The following is a 17,830-nucleotide window of genomic DNA, read 5'->3' on the forward strand; positions in this document are numbered from 1 at the left end:
CAGGTGGGGATTATGTGCTAACCAGCCAAGACAAACAGCGCTCATGCTGTCTTCTATCTTTTTTTTCTTTTTTTTTTTTTTTTTTTCCTTCCCCTGAACTGTCCTACTTTTGAAGCTATCAGCCTGTTTGTAGCTACTAGGGCGTGCAGTGGTACCGATTGCTGCAGTGTTGCATCTCCCCGCCGCAGGCAAATGCACGGTCTTGTTTCTTTTACATTCTCTCTCCTCCCCCCCCAGTCTTTTTCCCCCAATGGTTCACTTTTAAAAGAAGAAAAAAAAATTAATGCAGTGAATAATAGATCTGTGCAAAAAGCCCGGTAACAAAGCCAGGAGAAACTTGGCCAGCTTTCAGCTTTGTTACAGACTCAAAGCTCAGCCCAGGTGTGTGGAAAATTTTGCGACTGTTCTCCAGACTGCTCAGCAAAACTGGGCCCTCTTGTACTCAGACTGGAGCTGATTTCTGGTTTCACATGGCAACATGAGGAAAATCCAGCTCCCATGTGGTTTGTGGGTCAAAACCTTGAACTGAAACCGAGGGACACCTAACCGTCAGCCCACAAACCCAACCAAAGCAAAAGATTTACAGAAAGGCTGTGTCCCACGGTGCTGAATTTGATAGATCACTAATAGTTTTCCTTGTAAGCCTCAATTTTTAATTACAAAAATCTGATTATTAAATTTTTTGTCAGAAAATCATACTGAAATTTTGCACCTGAGATACAGTTAATCTCTTACCTCATCCAAAGACATATGGTGAAAAAGTTATACTGTAGTAGAAGAAACTAAAACCAATCTCATCTTCTGTTGGCTAATTTGTTCCTTTAGGCAGCATTTTGCCACCTGATCTTTCTCTTGGGTCCAGCTCTGCCCTCGCAAGGTCTGTCTTTCTGGTTACTGAGCATAACCAGGCGCTGCAGAAAGTAGTTTCCCTGGGTCCCAACAGCAGTGGACACAGAAGCACAGCTCCTGGAGTGGAATGTGTGCATGTAACAAATACAACCCTGCAGTCACTTTTTATATGCTATAACGTAAATGTCAGCTAGTCCCCCAGGTATTCTCTAAGGCAGCACAAGGTGACTGCTGTTGGAGAGACCTGCCATGCTTTATCACGAAGGGTGGTTGTTCTTTATTTCTTTGTTGCCTCCTTAAATTTAAAACGCAAGTCATAAATTCTGAAGATATAAAATCCATACTGGCAGCTTCCTTGTTTCAGCGGCATGGGATGGAAGTCACTTGGCCATGGGCTGCGAGTGGTACCTCCCATCTGACATCCTGCCCACCCATCCTCTCCCTGCTCCCGCTCCGAGGAGCTCCGCTCAGCTCCCTGCCAGCTCACCGTGGTATCTCCTTCACTCCCCAAACAAGATTACATGAAGCGGAGGATCACCTTAGAGAAACAGAAGGCATTATCAGGTTGTGGGTGTTTTCCTCTGATCCTCGAAAAGCCTCGCAGGCTTCCTTGTCATCAGCTAGGAAAAAAAGCCTTCTGCCATCATTATGTCCTCGTTGAGAGGTGATAGAGGATTTAACTTCCGTGGGTGCAGAGGAAAGCTTTTGCCAGCAGTGAATCAACACCCAGCTCCCATGCCAGCAAGAAACCACTCCCCAAAGCCAGCACCCGCAATCTGCTCAACATTTCTTGCTAGGACTCAGATCCCAGCTGCCTTTAGGGCTGTAGGCAATTACGGAATATGGTAGTTCCTCCCCTTTTTCTCTTAGCTGCATAGCAATTTATAGATCAAAATCTGGTTTTGGTCCGTGAAATACTACTCAATGCACAACCAGTCATTTTCTGCATTACTAGAGGTATCCAGGTGCTTTAAAAGTGCATCCCAAGTGGAGCACAGGGCGAATACGCAGCCTGGAAGGGCAGCAGTTGCACTGCATGTGTGGCAGTGTCCTCATGCAAAGAGGAGGGTCTTGCTGCCTTCTAGCCAAGTGCCAAAACCAGTCCTTTTTGATCCTTCTGCCTCAGGAATGTCTAGTGATAGCCTAATATGCTGCAAGGATTGCAACACTAACTAGCAAAGAGTAGCAGAAAAAAAAATACTGTTAACTGAGAGAGCCAAAGATTCTTCTGTAAACTCTTGCTGCTGCTTTCACCACGCTCGGTGGGACATGAGGATGGGCAGTCAAGTGCATGGTGACACGGAGACATAAACTTCCCAACAAGAGCTGCTGCCACTACCCATCACTGTTTACTCCAATAATTTTTAAGGATGGTTATCAAGATTTTTTTTTAAGTGCTTTCTTTTTTTTTTTTTTTTTTCTGTTTCCTTATCATATCCTGGGTTAATACAGTTATTCTAAATCTTGTTTAACTTTGTTCTCCTTGCTCAATTTGGGAGAATTTAACTTGTCAGACTTTATTATAGTGAAGATCCTCTTTCCTGCTTCACAATTTAGAGCAGTGGGATTGCAAAAGCTCTAGGGGAAAAGTCAGTTAAATGAGCGATGAAAACACTCCTAAGGATTTTAAGAATTTGGATTTTGTTTGCTTTTTGTTTTTAACAAAACCTAATGTCAATTTGAATGCTAAATTACTTGATACTGTTTGGTTTTAAAAAAGCAATGGTAATACTGCAGTGTAGGTCTCCCTGGTTGCCGTGGTGCTTTAGCTCAGAGCAGGAATGCACTTTTGAAGCAATCATCTGACAATCCCCATTTATTACGGTTTTGGTTTTGTTGAGAGCAGTCTCAGAACATGAGAGAGTTATGAATGAAATCAAACTGTACATATGGTCCAGGAGTACACTTAGCACACTCCCACCCCTAAGGGGCATTCCCTCCCTGGGTCCGGACTAGAGTTAGTCTGGAGCAAAGCCACCTCCCGAGGCGTGCGGTGGTGAGGAGGGTTCTGCCACACCAGCTGCCCGGCCGCAGAGATCTCCCTCACCTGCACTGCCTCGCTTGCTGATGCAGAGACAGCAGCTGGTTCCCAAACTCGGGAAACTCTCTCCCCTTACCTTTTATTCTGCACCCAATGGGAATGCCCAGTCTGAAGGGTAAGAGGGAGAGGGTGCGCATATCTGTGACTTGTTTTATCGTTACGCTTTATTTAGTTATTATTCTTAGCTAACAAAGATAGCTCTATGGTTAGAACCCCTTGGACTCAGCTGGCCTAGATTCAGTTTCTAATCTTATATATTTTCCTGCATTATTTTAGGCAAAGCTATACCGTCATACAGCCTGAACTCATTCCATGTGAGTTTACCGTCCCGTCACCTAAACTCCTCTAGAAATAGGGACCTCCAGAGCGTTTTGCACTGGGCACACAGGGAATCTAAACCAATTCCACTTCTGACATAAAGCGCTTCTGGGTAGGATGGCCTTGGTACCGTCATGCCTCGGGTCCCTATTTATCATGAGACAAGAGAGGGGATGTATTGATGAGGAGGGAAATCCATCTAGCCGTCTGTCCTGCCCGCGGCAGTGAACAGCATGGAACAGAGCAAGCCTACAGTGAAACGTTTGAACTACACTTGAACTTATGAGAATCTATGTAATTTTTCATGAGGTTCTGGGAAAGCAGTTGTTAATTGGCCTCTACCTAAAATTCTTGTGAAAAATCATTATTTTTGTCAGCCTGAGGAGAACACATGGATTGTGACATACAGCGGACATCCTTGCAGTTTGGTAGTTGTGGCCTGCCATCAGATTACATTTCAGTTATTACACATGAAAAAGTATGCTTTCATTGTAAGACAGTTCTTTTAACCTTTAAAAGATGGAAACTTTATGCACATGCTCCTGCGTCTGCTGAGTATTTTTATGAACGTGTGATACAAAAGGGGTTAAAGTGCTCTTGGCCTCTCCAGTGAACCTGGTATAAGAGCAAAACACCGGAGGACAAAGGGTGCCTCTGCCTTTGGCCAGCTGAGTTTATATGGCATTTGGGGTCTATGGGAAGCAGGTGTTTTCTGTAGTTCTCCATGTCAGTGTATTTTAATGTAACTTTCTGCATAAAGCCGCTCTGATGTGAAAATCCGGCTTTGCACAGCACTTTGCTACTGCACACCCCGTGTTCTGGGATTGATTGTGTCCTTGGGGAGTACAGCAACCATGACACCCATCTTTGCTGTGCTGGTGAACTTCTCCTGGTATCTTTGTAGGAAAAAATACACAGGGTAGTTATGGAGTGGTGAGTTGTGTTAAAGTTGTTGGAGGCTCAGCGGGTGATTTAATGGTCACAGCTGTTTGTTTGCAGAGGGGGTTTGGACAAGTGGAAATACACTGACCTGCGATCTGAGACCTACTCCTAGCTCTGCAAGCTCTTCCTATGTGACCTTGGGCAAATCACTTCTCTGCTTTTCCTCCCTCCTTTATCTGTCTTGTCTATTTAGTCTCTCAGGAAGCTCTTAAGAGCAGAGACTGTATCTTACTCTCTGTACAGTGCCTAACATAACAGGGCCCCAAGCTTCCTGAAGTCCCAAAGATGCTGTTGCAATACAAGTCATAAATGTTAAAGAGGTGTAAGAGTCTGGCCCAGCTCACCACCATCACCATCTGTTTTTCTGTGACAAATTAGTAGTATGAAAGCACGCAGCTGAGTGATTAGAGCTATGACCATTTGCTAGACTCCCTAGGTTCTGCTCCTGGGTTTGGCACCGCCGTGCTTTGTAACAAGAGCTGTTTAAAAATTTTCCAGCAACATGCTGTTGGTTTTTCTTCCTTAGAGAGTGTCAAATTAGTAAAAACTGAAAATAAGGAGAAAAAAAAAATCAAAAGCATGCCAGTTTCAACAAAGCTTTAATGGGAAGATGATTCAGGGGCCCAGGTTGGAATTCCTCAAAACCAGAAAGCAAGCAACCTCCTCCTCTCGCCTCTTCTAGAGGAGCCAGTAGTGTTCACATGCACTGGAGGAGGCTGTGGTTGAAATCTCTGCTCCAGCGAATGTTTTGCATAAAGAGGAGGTTATGGGACTTGGTAATGTCATGGTGGCTGGGGCCATCGCCTGGGGTGCGAACGGCTGGTTCTTGGGTTGAATTGCACAGAGCACCGATGTGGGCCCGGCTTTCCCCCCTTCCCAATAACTTCCTCACCAGTAGACTCTGCTGTCCCAGGGAGGAAGGAATTGAGATTGTCTGTGTAGCTCTACGCTCACAAATTTGCAAGGTTTTGAGGTTGTCCCCAGTGGAAAGGGAGAAATAAAAAATATTTTATGTTTTGAACAGATAGGGAAGCCATTTTCTACCCAGGTCCTTGTGAAAGCAACTTAATTTCTTATTGTCTCCGTACGTCCTCTAGTAAGTGGGTACACTGGTGCTTTTAAATAACTTTTGTAACATGCTTTGTGATGTTTGACCAGCTTTATCACTTCTCCTTTGGGGCTGGTACTTCATCTGCTCTGGCTAGAAGTGTGGAAAGGCAGCTTTAAACAGGTGGTCTGTGCCCTAGAGCTTAGGCGTCACATGGAGCAGCCTTCAGGCAGTTGTCATCTAACCTCAGCTGCAGCATCAGCTAAGGAGCTTTTTGCTCCGCAAATAATCATTAGCTTTTGGTCATGCTTCCTCCACACAGCACTTCCCTATAGTGATACAATCAGCTATGCCAACTTTCCCCACCACCCAGAACTCTCCTGGAGAAAGGGAATCCTCCGGCTGGGAAGGGAATGCAAGCAGCAAGCAAGCATGCACCGCTGCTCCAGGATTTAACTCTGCCAGGATGAAATATTCTTAAATCTTACGAATTTGATTAATTCTTTGCACTGGAAATTTTAAAATATACCCTGCTTTAAGTCAAATTGTTCTTGGCTTCTTTTTAGTAAGTCCCTGTTATTTCTTGGAAATTATGTCATCCAAAAGACTTAAACAAATACATCATGGGGAGTCTACGTTTAGCCATAAAACTACCATGTTTGAGCTTCTGTCTGATATACTGGGTGAGGCAAGGACTGGCGATGATGCTCGTTGTGTTAATCAAGCCATTGAATTACTAAATTATTTCTATGTTTTTATTCTACTTTTCTGGGAAGAGGCTTCCTTGACAAGCAGGTGTTTCTTTCCAAGATCATAATCAGTGCAGAAACATAGGGTAGCTTGGAGCTGTCACATTTCCACCAAAAGTATTTCATTACTATTATGTTTATGTCTACGTCCACTTAATGAGATTTCTATAGATCATGAGACCCACTTAGTATGTCCTTAACCCCATAATGATAGGAAATGGTACTCTCGACTGCCAGACTGATTTCCCTTGTGAGGGTTATAATGTTAACATTTCCTTTCCAAAACTAAGAGCCATATGTTGCCACATGGAACTGCCATCGGTTGCTTGAATGAGTCAGTGCCCTGAATTTTATGACAACTGGAATGACTACTGTGGTTGAAATGAAACTTTTTGACTTCAGGTGTTGCAATCACAAAGGAGGCTAGTGTCTGAAGTGAAGTGGAACATGCCGGTGCAGAAGTGAGCTCATTTCCTAGCTCGGATCTGTCATTTCTTCAGAAGCAGAAGGAAGAGGATTTTGTATCTGTTCCTTCTTGCCTAGAGGAAAGCATGCTTCTTAACTGTTTGACAAAAGACTTAGAAACCTTGAGCTCCAATGATGCCCAAGTCACTTCAGCCACTGAATCTTGCAAGATGCAGTTTCATAAAACCTGCCACTACCACAAAGATTTGCAGGGAGGAGAAAGAAAAAAATTTGTTCATGGGAGAGATTTATCGCCCTTTATTTGCATTATTATCAAACTGAGATATTTCAGGATGAGGCAAAGGGAGGTGGTGGTGGTTTTTATTGTGATTTTTGACTCTCGAGGCTCAGGCAATTTTGTGAGCCTGTAGCTGTAAGTCCAGGAAGAAACAGGTGAAAAGAAAAGTAACTTGTTAAGGAATGTGAAGTTAACAGAGCACTGTTTCTTCAGCCCCAAAGCAGGAATCTTGAGAGACAGCTAAACAGGAAAGAAATTCTCCAGAATAAGTTATAGTGCCTGTCTGTTGTGGTGTAATTGACTGTTATTATATATAGGAGGTGTAGGAAGGCATTTGGTATGTTTTTGCCAATAAAAGAATTAATTATGTAGATCCCCATTTTCCCGTAATTAATTGCAACTGTTTCTGCCCTGGTATGTTTATAAGGCTTAACTGAACTTCCAAGCAAGGAGGAGAAGTTTAGCACAAAACATGACTGAAGGAAAGTCAGTTTTATCCAAGGGTTTGCTTTGGCTTTTGGTTTGTGACATCTAACATGATGGGTTTGGTAGTGGTTTTGTTACATAAAGATGATTCAGTGCTGCCACGGGCTATTTGACATCAGAAACTCAATTCAGTTGTATTGATTGATTGATTGCCAAATCCAGCTTTCTGCAGATTCCCAAAATAAACTGAGGCATGAAAAGGGAACCCATTTTTTAAAAATCCCTGTAATTACATAACCTTGAGACTTACCTACAATGAGTAGACACTAACTTTCAGGGCCCACTCTTAAAATTGTATTTCTTCATGTATTTCAGGCCATTGAAGGTTTCTGTGTCCCTTCCTCTCTCCCAACCCCCCAGTCTCTCTCATAGTCTAACATTCAAGGTGTCTGCAATACCAAAACTAAGTATATTGTTGGTTTGTGCATGTCATAGCTCTTAGTCTGAGGGCCATGAACTCAGCAAGTGTTTCTCTTCTAACATAAGAGGATGGAAAGAGGTAAGAACTCGTGTCGTCTCTGAAGTGAGCTTTGTGGAGCCATGCCAGTGTTCTGCCAAACAGAGGTCTGTATTGCAAAAATGTATTCCTGCAGGTAATTTTGTGATTAGGGGGAAGACCAGAGATTGATGGATTATGGGTCTGACTCAAAATTCATTGAAGTCAAAGGAGAGATCTTCAGTGATTTTAATAAATGCTATTTTAAAAGTCTGAATTGGTGATAAGCCAGTACTTGGGTTTGAACTCTCTCAGAATTTGGGAAACAGTTGAGATATGATGTAGTTAAGAGCTATGAGTAAAGTTTGACTCTAGAGCCCTAACTTCAAGAAATTCCTGTGTTGCTCAGCTCCAGAGCTTGCTTTAGAGTCTCTGGTATAAAAAATCTGTGAGATTTTACAGTGCTAAGTCCTAATTTTACAGTAGGAATTTGAAGGATGCGTCACAGTCAATTTCTTTCGGGTGAAAAAGGGATAGAAACACAAACTGTCTGTAGGTTGGATTTCCCGGTTGACAAGGTATATAATTATACAAATTGTCCATATGAATGGCCAACTTGTTACATAAAGCACGTAAAATTAGTATAGCGTATTCAGCCTGTGGTGTGTTTCCCTCTGGTAGTCTTACCGTGTAAGGAGTCATGCAGAGTTTCAAAGCCTCATCTACTGTTCTAGTGCTAATTTTCTGTCTGAGCAATAGTAGCTGATGTGGCTGGAAATGCAATCTTGTAAAAGGAACAGAGGTTACTTTAAGATAATCTCCATTTTAAAACAAGTTCCACCCAGCAAGAAGTTGCATAGCTTTTATTGTAAGTGATAATATTCACTTTTTTTAGTTTAATTTGGATTTATTGATGACACAGCTTTACACTCCTGAAAGTTGAATCATTGACAAATAGGTTATTCTCCAATTTGCCTTGGCAAATCATTCACTTTTCTTAATACACCTTTGCCAGTAGTCTAGACCACTCATATAGCATTGCTCCAGAGGTGCTGAATGGTGTTATATTCAGAACAAATTCACACTGTACCAAGTAGAAGCCACCACATTTTTATTTGATGGATGACTCTTTCAGTGTCCTCGGCAGTGTGAAGACAAAATAATTTCCTGAAAGCATGGACAGTGCAAAATTTGGAAGCGTAGATTTGTTAATATATGTTTAACATATGTAATACTTATTAATATATATAAAATGAAGATACACAAGATCTCTCTGGAAGTTTTTGTTAAGCTTTTGAGTATGTTGAACAACAAGTGTTTCTTAGAAATGAAAAGGAAGGCTTTATGGGATGTGTGAGTCTCCCTAACTTATTTGCTAGTTTATAAGGTTTGGATGGATGAATTTTGTTCTACATTTCAAAAGCATCATGTTTGGTTTCTTAATAGCTATTTCATCTGTGCAGCTGTCTCAAGTAATTGGTTTTGATTATTGGGGGCTTCTAAGTATGAAAATCAGACATTTTGTCATTTTTGAATATAAAATAGATATTTCTTAAAACATATACTTGTGTGCTGACAGAAATATTTGTTAAAACATGCCTTTAAAGGCTAATACTAACTCACTGTCATGCAGTAAATCCAGTCTTTCTTGTGGAATATGCTGGACTGAGACACAAGTACGGATGATTCCAAAGTCTGTACTTAACCTGACACAAAGCACAAACCATGAAGAAGATAGTGAAATCTTCTTCAGAGCTCCAAATCTTGTTCAACTGAGCGTCCAAGTTGCCAGAGAGTACCTATGCCATTTCCTATTAAAATCCAGTTCACTATGAAGAATCCATGGGTGATTCTTTCATGCTTTCATCTGTTTTTGTAATAGCCATCACAAACTGGATAATCTAAAGATGATGAAAATTTTATTTTTCTTCCAACTTCTTATTGTCAGTGCTAACATAAATCAGCTTAACTGTAAGAAAAAAAATGAAGAAAAGTAAATAACAGCTGTAATTGTAAACATTTGTAACATAAGTTATGGACATGGGATGCCAGAATTTGTAATTTTTAAAGAGTATGTTTTTATAGTACAGAACTGAATACTGCAAAACTGTGTAACAGCATAGAAATTCATGTGACTTTTCTTCAATGATGTTAAAAGCATACTCAACCTATCCCTTTCCAAGCAAGACAGAATAACTTCTTCAAAAACTTGATACATTTTTAAAAATAGGACATAGGTATTACCTGGTGTAAGCTGCCGTAACACAATTTACTTAACGGAAATAGTGATTTATCCCAGATGAAAATCCAGCCTAAAATCTTTAGCATTTTGTTTTCAGTTGGGTTGTACCTTATTAATTATTGTTGTTAAATAATATTAAGACTTGTTTAGACTGTTGCCACCGAAATTTCAGTTATTGCAACATTATTTTATCTGATGTTAAAAGGAACAATTTCATCCTGTCTTAATTCATGAAAGTATCTGTTGCTGTCTCCAAGTTTCCAAGTCCACAGCTTTGATGTTTCATCCTTCTCTTCACATCTTTCTAACTCCTTCACCATCAATACTGACCATGTGGCACATATTCACTTTCAAGACCTTTCATGATCTTCCTCCTGTCTGTCACCTTGCCTTTGGTTCATCGCTCACACCAGCTTGTGTCACCTACTTTCTAGGTCATTAAAGAAGTCCATTTGTACTTCAGCTCATATATCTTATCTATCTATCTATCTATCTATCTATCTATCTATCTATCTATCTATCTCTATCTCTGCTCGAAGTCGGTCTCCATAAATACCTTAAAGGTATTCTGCTTTTTCAGATCCTTCTGTAAAAGTCATGCCAGTATAAACTGCCTATCATGCTGCCTATGACATCCTTGTTGTCCCTCACCTATTTGTTATCGCTGTATGACACTTGGACTAGAAGACATAGGAAGCAGGAACTGTCTTTCCCCTGTTCTCTTTCTTTTTTAATATGGAGCCTAGCGCACCTGAAGTCCTGATCAGGTCAGTCTTCCCTAGAACTGTGATTGATAATAAATACATAATACAAATGATCATAATGGTTATTATTGCTCATGCACATGGTATAAGTGTGTAAAGGACTCCTCCAGTGTACATTCACACCGCATTTCCACACAGCACTTTTTCTGTGGCTTTTTAAGCTTCTCCAGGTTTGCTGTTGTTAGGATCAGACCTGCTAACTCGCAAGGAAGGGGGTCATTACATTCATAGGAAACTAAGTTCAAAAGAGGGCTAGGTTAGACATTGACACATAGACTTCATACTTGTGAAATTAACTTTTGAGAAAGGATTTGAAATGGAAAATGTTTGTCACTGCAAGGATCTTGTAATTACTCACTTATGATTGAGAAGGGATTTTCCTCTGTGTCTTTTAACTAAGATGAAAGTAAATCTACCTTTGGTTTGAGCTGTCATGTAGAACCAGAACAATTTCTGAACTTGCCTCTCTGTCCTTTAGAAATTACATACAGTCTTGTATGTGTATGTGCCTGTTACCTTGCTTAATGTATGTACTCACTGCAATGTTTTCTGCCTACATAGTGGTTTCAGATAATTTTCATTTTCTTCTCTAAGTATTTTACGGACACAGTTCAATTGCCATTGGTTTCATTGGAAGCTGGATCAGACCCTATAAAATGGTCAGTTAAGGGTTCTTTGATAAAAAGAAAAATAAATTTACTGTCAGGCAAGTTGAAGATGTAAGTGGAAGGGACAGCTGGCTCAGGCTTGTACGAGGTTATTGCCTTCTGTATAGTTTCAGGAAAAGATTAGCTGGAGGCTATTACTTATCTGAATAACTCCCTTCATAAAGTCTAGCCGTTAGCTATGTGAGCAGGGAATTTACAGTGTTATTTCCCACTGTTGTATTTAGTTAATGCAAAAATTTACGCTCGCCAAGCGCTGGTTTACAAAGTGGCTTGTTCATGACATGTAAGTATGTCGAAGGTAGTATTTGGTGTGAAATACATGAGCGTCGTTTGGGTTAGTATACAGTATGTAAGCCTCAGGACTTGTATCAGTCACTCCTCTGCCCCTGGAGTAACAGCGTTTTCTGACGCTCTTGTCCTATGCCATGATTAAACAGGAATCTGTTTACTGAAGGATTTCTACAGCTGTAAAACTAAGCAGAACACGTGTCCAGAGAAGCGAACAGCACGTCATAAATAAAGAACAGTTTATTCACAATCTCTCCGGCAGCTGATGAACCTATCAGGCACAGGAGGGCTTTCAGAACAGGAAACTTCTGTGAAGGACAGAAGCTAGTTTGGGATCAGTGATTTATCATTGCTGTTGTGTAAAAACAGCAGCGTGCTGACACATCTGTAGAGCTCGATATATGAAGCTGTTGTACAATTTGCCCCAGAAAGCTTATGAATAAAAAAATACTGATCTCTAGTTGAGTTCCGCTGGCCTCTGAATCGCATCTAGGTAAGGGAGAAGCCTGCTGGCCCAAGAGATGTCACAGGAGGGAGGTCTGGTCTGAAGCCAGGACCCTGGGCTGCATGTGGAAACAAAAGCAATCTTCCCTGCCCTCAAGAAACGTTTGTCAGCTGCATACTATCTGACCTGCTCGTTGGATCAGCATAAAGGGATGGGGGCATTATTCCTCTCCCATGTCCTTTACAGAAGCTGTGAGGAGGAAGCTGGTATCAGCAGCAGTACAAACTTACGCATTCCTTTGGCTCCGTCGGTGCCAAAGGTTCATGTATCATCACTGTCTGTGTTTGGGGAGAAAGGTCTGTGTGCATCAGATGTCCAAAAAAAGCCCCTGAAGTTGTTTGTGGCTATTCCTTGAAGCCATGAAATTTTTTCTGGATTTTGGGTGGGGTTTTTTCTGAGTTGAAAAAAATAAAATGAAAGTAAAACTTTTCCAAAAGGAACGTGTGAGTTTCCAGATGTCCTCAGACTATTGAGACATACTTTGTAAAGGAAGAATGTATCAAGTTTCTTCATGATGTGGTAGATACTTTCGACTACATGAGCCCCTATCTCAGCCTGCCTATTTTTCCTTAAGCTACAAATCCATAGAAGTAACTGACTAATTTGATTAGGATTGGTGAGAGAAGTATCCTCGAGGCATATTTTCCTCCTTACCACATGAGGAAAGCTGAAGACTACCTCATACCTATTTTTAACCATGTAGAAAGGCAAAAATTCTGTCCTTGAGGTAGAGAGGAGAGAAGGTCTAAGCATTCTCCTTTTCTCTTCAAAGTTAGTACAGGCAGGTTTGACTGCTCTGGAGATAAACTCCAGTCACTTCAAGCCTCTCCCATGTATTTTAGCAGAGTTCGTCAATCTAGAACTACGTGTCCAAGGTTCAGCTGAACATAAGCTCTGCTGCTGACACGCGAGCCAGGGAAAACCGCACTGAGACTCCAAACTCCTGTATGTGTTAAGGCTTGTCAGGGAAGAATACTTGGGTCAATACTGCCTAGCATTGGGTTCAGACGAGCACTCCGAAGGTGAAAAGGTTTCCGCAGCCTTTAGGAAACAAGCCATCCTGCCTTTCTGAAGGGCATTATTCACCTGGACCAGAGAGGCAGAGTAACACACACGCAGTGAATTTTCATTTTAAACAGTGAGACAGTGCAACCTGGCAGAGGCTTAGTAAAATGATGATGCTCATTGCATAAATAGCTTATGCTTATTATTGGCTGCGCATCCATTTAAACTAGAAAATACCCTTTCCCCCAAGCTAGCTGTAGTTTTTCCTCTGATTGTGCATTCCCGTTTGTTTCTTCTGATATGGTCTTAAAGAGAAAAGAAATCTGGTCTAGCAAATTTGCATAGCATAGCAGGATCCAGATTAGTGGCATGGGTACCTTGGAGTTTAGGTACGTATTTTTTTCTCTGAAAAATGGCTAAAGTAGCATATGAACAGATTCAGGGCTTGTTATGAAAGGATTAGGTCCAGCTCTTTTCTAGAACAAACTTGAACAAAAAACAATCTATTTTGTTCATCTTTCATAAAAAGATTAAGCAAACTGATTTATTATGTATTACAGTAGTCACGCGCTAGAAAATTCTTTCCAAAGCAAAGGCACTTTTTTTATTCAATTAAAAAAAAAAAAAAGAAATTTGTAAACAGGAATGGACAGGAACTGCTACGTTCCTGGGCTGATCCAGTGTGAACACGTTACTCTTCAGTTTGAAGGTGGTTGGCAACTTTTTGGCAGGAATATTAATTATTTAATTAATTCGTGTGGAAAGAACCGTTTGGGTTTTTTTCCTGCTCTCCTTACAATCAAGAGGTTTTGCCTGTTGGATGCTCCATCACTTCTTACATACCGCTTTTGCAACCTCCTCCTTTTTCGCTTATGCATGATGCTTTTCCTTCAGTTTTGTGAACCAAGTTGGATCAGTGGCAAGCTAACTCTCTCTGACTCTCAGATGCTGCAGCAGATTCCATGGTTTTATTGCTAAGCCATTGAGAGATTTCCCCCCCCCCCAATTAAAACTTCTTTGGGCTGGTTTCTGGCTAGCAGCAGTTTCCCCAGCTCATAAGTTTCAGACTCTGGGTGGAAGAGAGCCTCCCAGTAAGCACTGACCCTCCCCTCTGGAAGCCCCACAGTCCATCAGTTTTGAACACAACAGCCTGGTCAGCAGAGATTGTCAGATATGTTAGGACACACCATCAATTTAATGTGGAGACAGAAGCCCTTTGGGGAAGTACCTGGTGCTGGTGTGGGGGAGAATTATAGGGACAAGATTTTTGTCAAACGTCAGAAAATCTAAAAAAATGCATGTAGTGAATGTATTCATCTCTGCTGAGGTGTGGGAGGGTCTTTTCTTCAAGAGTTATCTCATTCCTAATGGGCAACAGGAGCAGAGAGAGTGCTCGGAGGGTAGGCACAGCAAGCAGAAGGAAATCATTATGTTGGTTTTTTTCTTATCGGTTCTGCAACTTAAAACTACCCTGAAGAGAAGTGTTTCGACAGAGCTCTTCACACTTCCAAACAAAAGAGCTTTTCTCTCTTCCTTCCCTCTTGCCCTCCCCCCAGTTTGGATGTATGGCTGGAGAAAAATGATTGCAGGCATTGTCTGGCAACAACAACCGCAGAGTCTCTTCTGGAAACAAGTTGGGTCAGGTTCATGAGCGCGCACAGAAAGAAAGAGAGAAAGGGAAAAAAAAAAGCAAGCTCCCTGGCCAGATAAATAACTCACTTTTGGAAGATGCTTCACCAGTGTTCCTGCTGTTATATAACAGCCTCAGCCAAGATCCAGCTATTTCGTATTTGCTTAAGCAAGAGAGTCATACAGGGAAAACATTACCGTGCTATGTTAGTTGTTTAGTCATTGGTACTGGGAGAGGTGATATGCTAACAAAAGTATGCAGTAACAAGCATTTAAAATGTGATGTTTTGTTAGTTTTGCAGTAAATATAGGGAAGATACTAATGACTAATTTCTGCTTTTAATTTAATTCGTGTTGTGAACATGAAAATGAGGAGAGAAATAATTTCACAGTGGCTGGATCCTCTCACTGACCCTATGCATGTTTGCATTTAAACAAAAGAAACTAAATTTCTGCCCATGCATTGCTGGAAAAAAATGTCTATAGTTTTGTCTGAGTATCATGACAAAGGGGTTTAATGTAACTTGAAGAAATAATTTAAGTATAAAATGGGGAGCTGATTAGAGCAGTAAAATAATCAGATGTTAAAAGGAGCAAATACAGTGTAACGGCTAAAAGCCCAGGAGTGGGAATCAGGCCAGCTGGGGTTCTGCTTCCATTCAAGCATGCTGTGCAACTCTGAGTAAGTCAATAAACCTTGCAGTGCTTCAGCTCGACCATCTGTAGAATGGGAATAATAAAAATATTATTCCCTGTCTCCCCAAACTGCGCTGAGCCATTGAGATGAGTATTGAGTCAGAGTGCTGTGAGTTGAGAAAAGACAGATTTAAACTTTCCCAAAGTTCAGAAGTTTGCTTCCAGTTCATTTCTATTTGGGAGGCTCAACTCCACCTTTGCAATTGTAAATCTGTTCTCCTCCCACCTCTATAGCTGGTAGGCGCCTATTGACCTAACGTGAACACTCAGCAGACACGATGCGTTTGTGTCCACGACAGTGTGGTTATGAGTCAAAGAAGGACGTTACGCTTTGGGAGCTGTGGCAACAGGGAAAAGCATGCACAGTTGAGGATGAAAAATTGAAGCGAAACCATGGGACTAGTAGTTAAATTCTTTACATACTTCAGAGATCTCTCTCTAAAACAATCCACTCAAGATCCTGCTAACCAAAATCTCAGGAGCCCGCGCTGTATACTTTTAATTACAATGGCATCTTTCGTCTTCAGGTTGTTTTGCAGCTCTCAGACGGAGCGTGCTGTAGAGCCCAGGCATCACCAAGAGGTACCTTTGCACTTAGCGCTCTGCACCCCGAGAAATACCGTTGAAGCGGATGAGGAATATTCTCAGCGTGCATAGTTGTTCACATCCATGAGTCTTGGTTAAGGCTCAAGTGTACACAGCAAAGGGGCAGTTGGGACACATGAAATACTATACAATTTAACCTTGCTAAATTATCTTTGACTTGTTTCTAGCTATAAATTGTTTTTCCTGTTAATTTTCATCTCTGATTCTGGGTTGTAGTTAGAAACAGAAGTGCTGAAATACAAATCCAGGCTTCCTGGTGTATTTTGCTCAACGTTGGAGTCCCCAGAGGTTGAGATAAGTTCCAGAGATGATTCCAACAGTTTGTTTGCTTGTTGAAAGTAATTTCCAGATCTCAGAGTAGTTCAGAAGGTGAAACAATCAAATAAATACACTCATGTGCAACATGCACAGAGTATGCCCGAGGTGGTTAATGGGGCAGAATGTTTAAAAGGCACCAGGAGCCCAGTTCAGTAAAGCTGCAAAGACCACAGCGGTTTGGACATCCAGTCTCTTCATAGGCTACAACTGAAATTTCTCACATCTTTTGTATGTTACATGCAAGCCAAAAAGCAAGCAAAAGAGCAGCACAATTATTTTGTCAGAGTAAAATGTACATTTTCTCAGAATATAAATTCTTTCATTTTGCACTCAAAAGTAATTGTAAAAAGAAATATACACATGCAAAATGTTTTACTTTTTCCTGGTTTGGGTTAGCAGTGAGGTTTTTTTCACACAGCCCTCAGTAAAAGTCTGCCGTATGGGAAGGGCTTAGAGTGTGTTGTAAACAGCAGGTTCAAATCAAGGCTAAACCGGTCCTCTCGGTCCAGCCAAAGCCACAGGGTGCTCGAAACTCCAATCTAGTGCAATATTGGAAAGGAACTACCGTGCAGTAAATCGTAAAGACTATTTTTTCATGTTGCTGCTCTTATATGAATTCATTTTCTTTCAGCTACAAAATAGGGTGAAAAATCTGAGAGAAAACAAAAGGAGGAAGAAAAAATCTTTTCAGTTACAGAATGACCTTTTTCATGGTCTTAAGTTCATAATGCTGCAAAATAGTGTATTTAAAGAAATTTTAAACAAACTACTAAGTTGAGAAGATTGCTTCCTTACATGCCTTAAAATTCTTTACTTCTTGACATATATTTTATTTTACATTTGGCAAGATCACAGCTTGAGCCCTGAAAATCATCTCGTTTTAGCTACCTCAAAGCAGTTTTAATGTTCTGAAGTGAATTTAAAAAGATCTGTCTTTTCTGATCTAATACTAGGAGATGTAATCCTGGTCTGTACATGCGTATTCTGTAACACTCAGTAAAAACTTTGGGAATGTAGTAAGTTTCCCATAAAGTTCTGAAAGCAGAGTTTTGCCTTTCTTATCTTATTGTCAAATGATTAAATATCTTTTTTAAAAAAAAAGAAAATTAAAGCACTAGGAGTTTAACACCCAGTCATCTGTGTGCCACTGAAGTTAGGAAATATTAAGGCTCATGGTTTACTCGAAGACATTATCTTTTCTGCTTTAGATTGACAAGACTTAACTATCATCTGATTGACTGTTTGTTTTTCAGTGTATGCCTTGGTCACCGGCAGAGCTCCATGCATCCAGTGTATTACAGTGGCAGGACTCCAAGGCAGTATTTGGCTATCAGTTTATTCACTAGATTTTTCATTCAAAATCCCTCTTGAGCTTTTCAGTATGGCTCAAATAAATTATTAGTTGGCTTAGAGTGCTGGCTGTAAATGTTTGGGCCTTTATTTGAGCATTAAAAAAGGCCTGGGAACTATTTCAGGGAAAGTATTATTAACAAATTCTATGTGATAAAAATCTACTATTTGTTTTGGTTTTCAACCA

At 40.8% G+C, this 17,830-nt stretch overlaps 1 protein-coding gene across 1 annotated transcript in view; it reads left to right on the plus strand.

Annotated features, from left to right (window-relative positions):
- KCNQ1 (potassium voltage-gated channel subfamily Q member 1) overlaps positions 1 to 17,830 on the plus strand; it is a gene marked incomplete at its 5' end in the record, with an annotated part of 370,416 nt that overhangs the window by 329,327 nt on the left and 23,259 nt on the right. The gene's annotated exons all lie outside the window — the stretch shown is intronic.

Source organism: Platalea leucorodia (assembly GCF_965183815.1).
Source record: "Platalea leucorodia genome assembly, chromosome: 7".
Lineage (NCBI taxonomy): Eukaryota > Metazoa > Chordata > Aves > Pelecaniformes > Threskiornithidae > Platalea > Platalea leucorodia.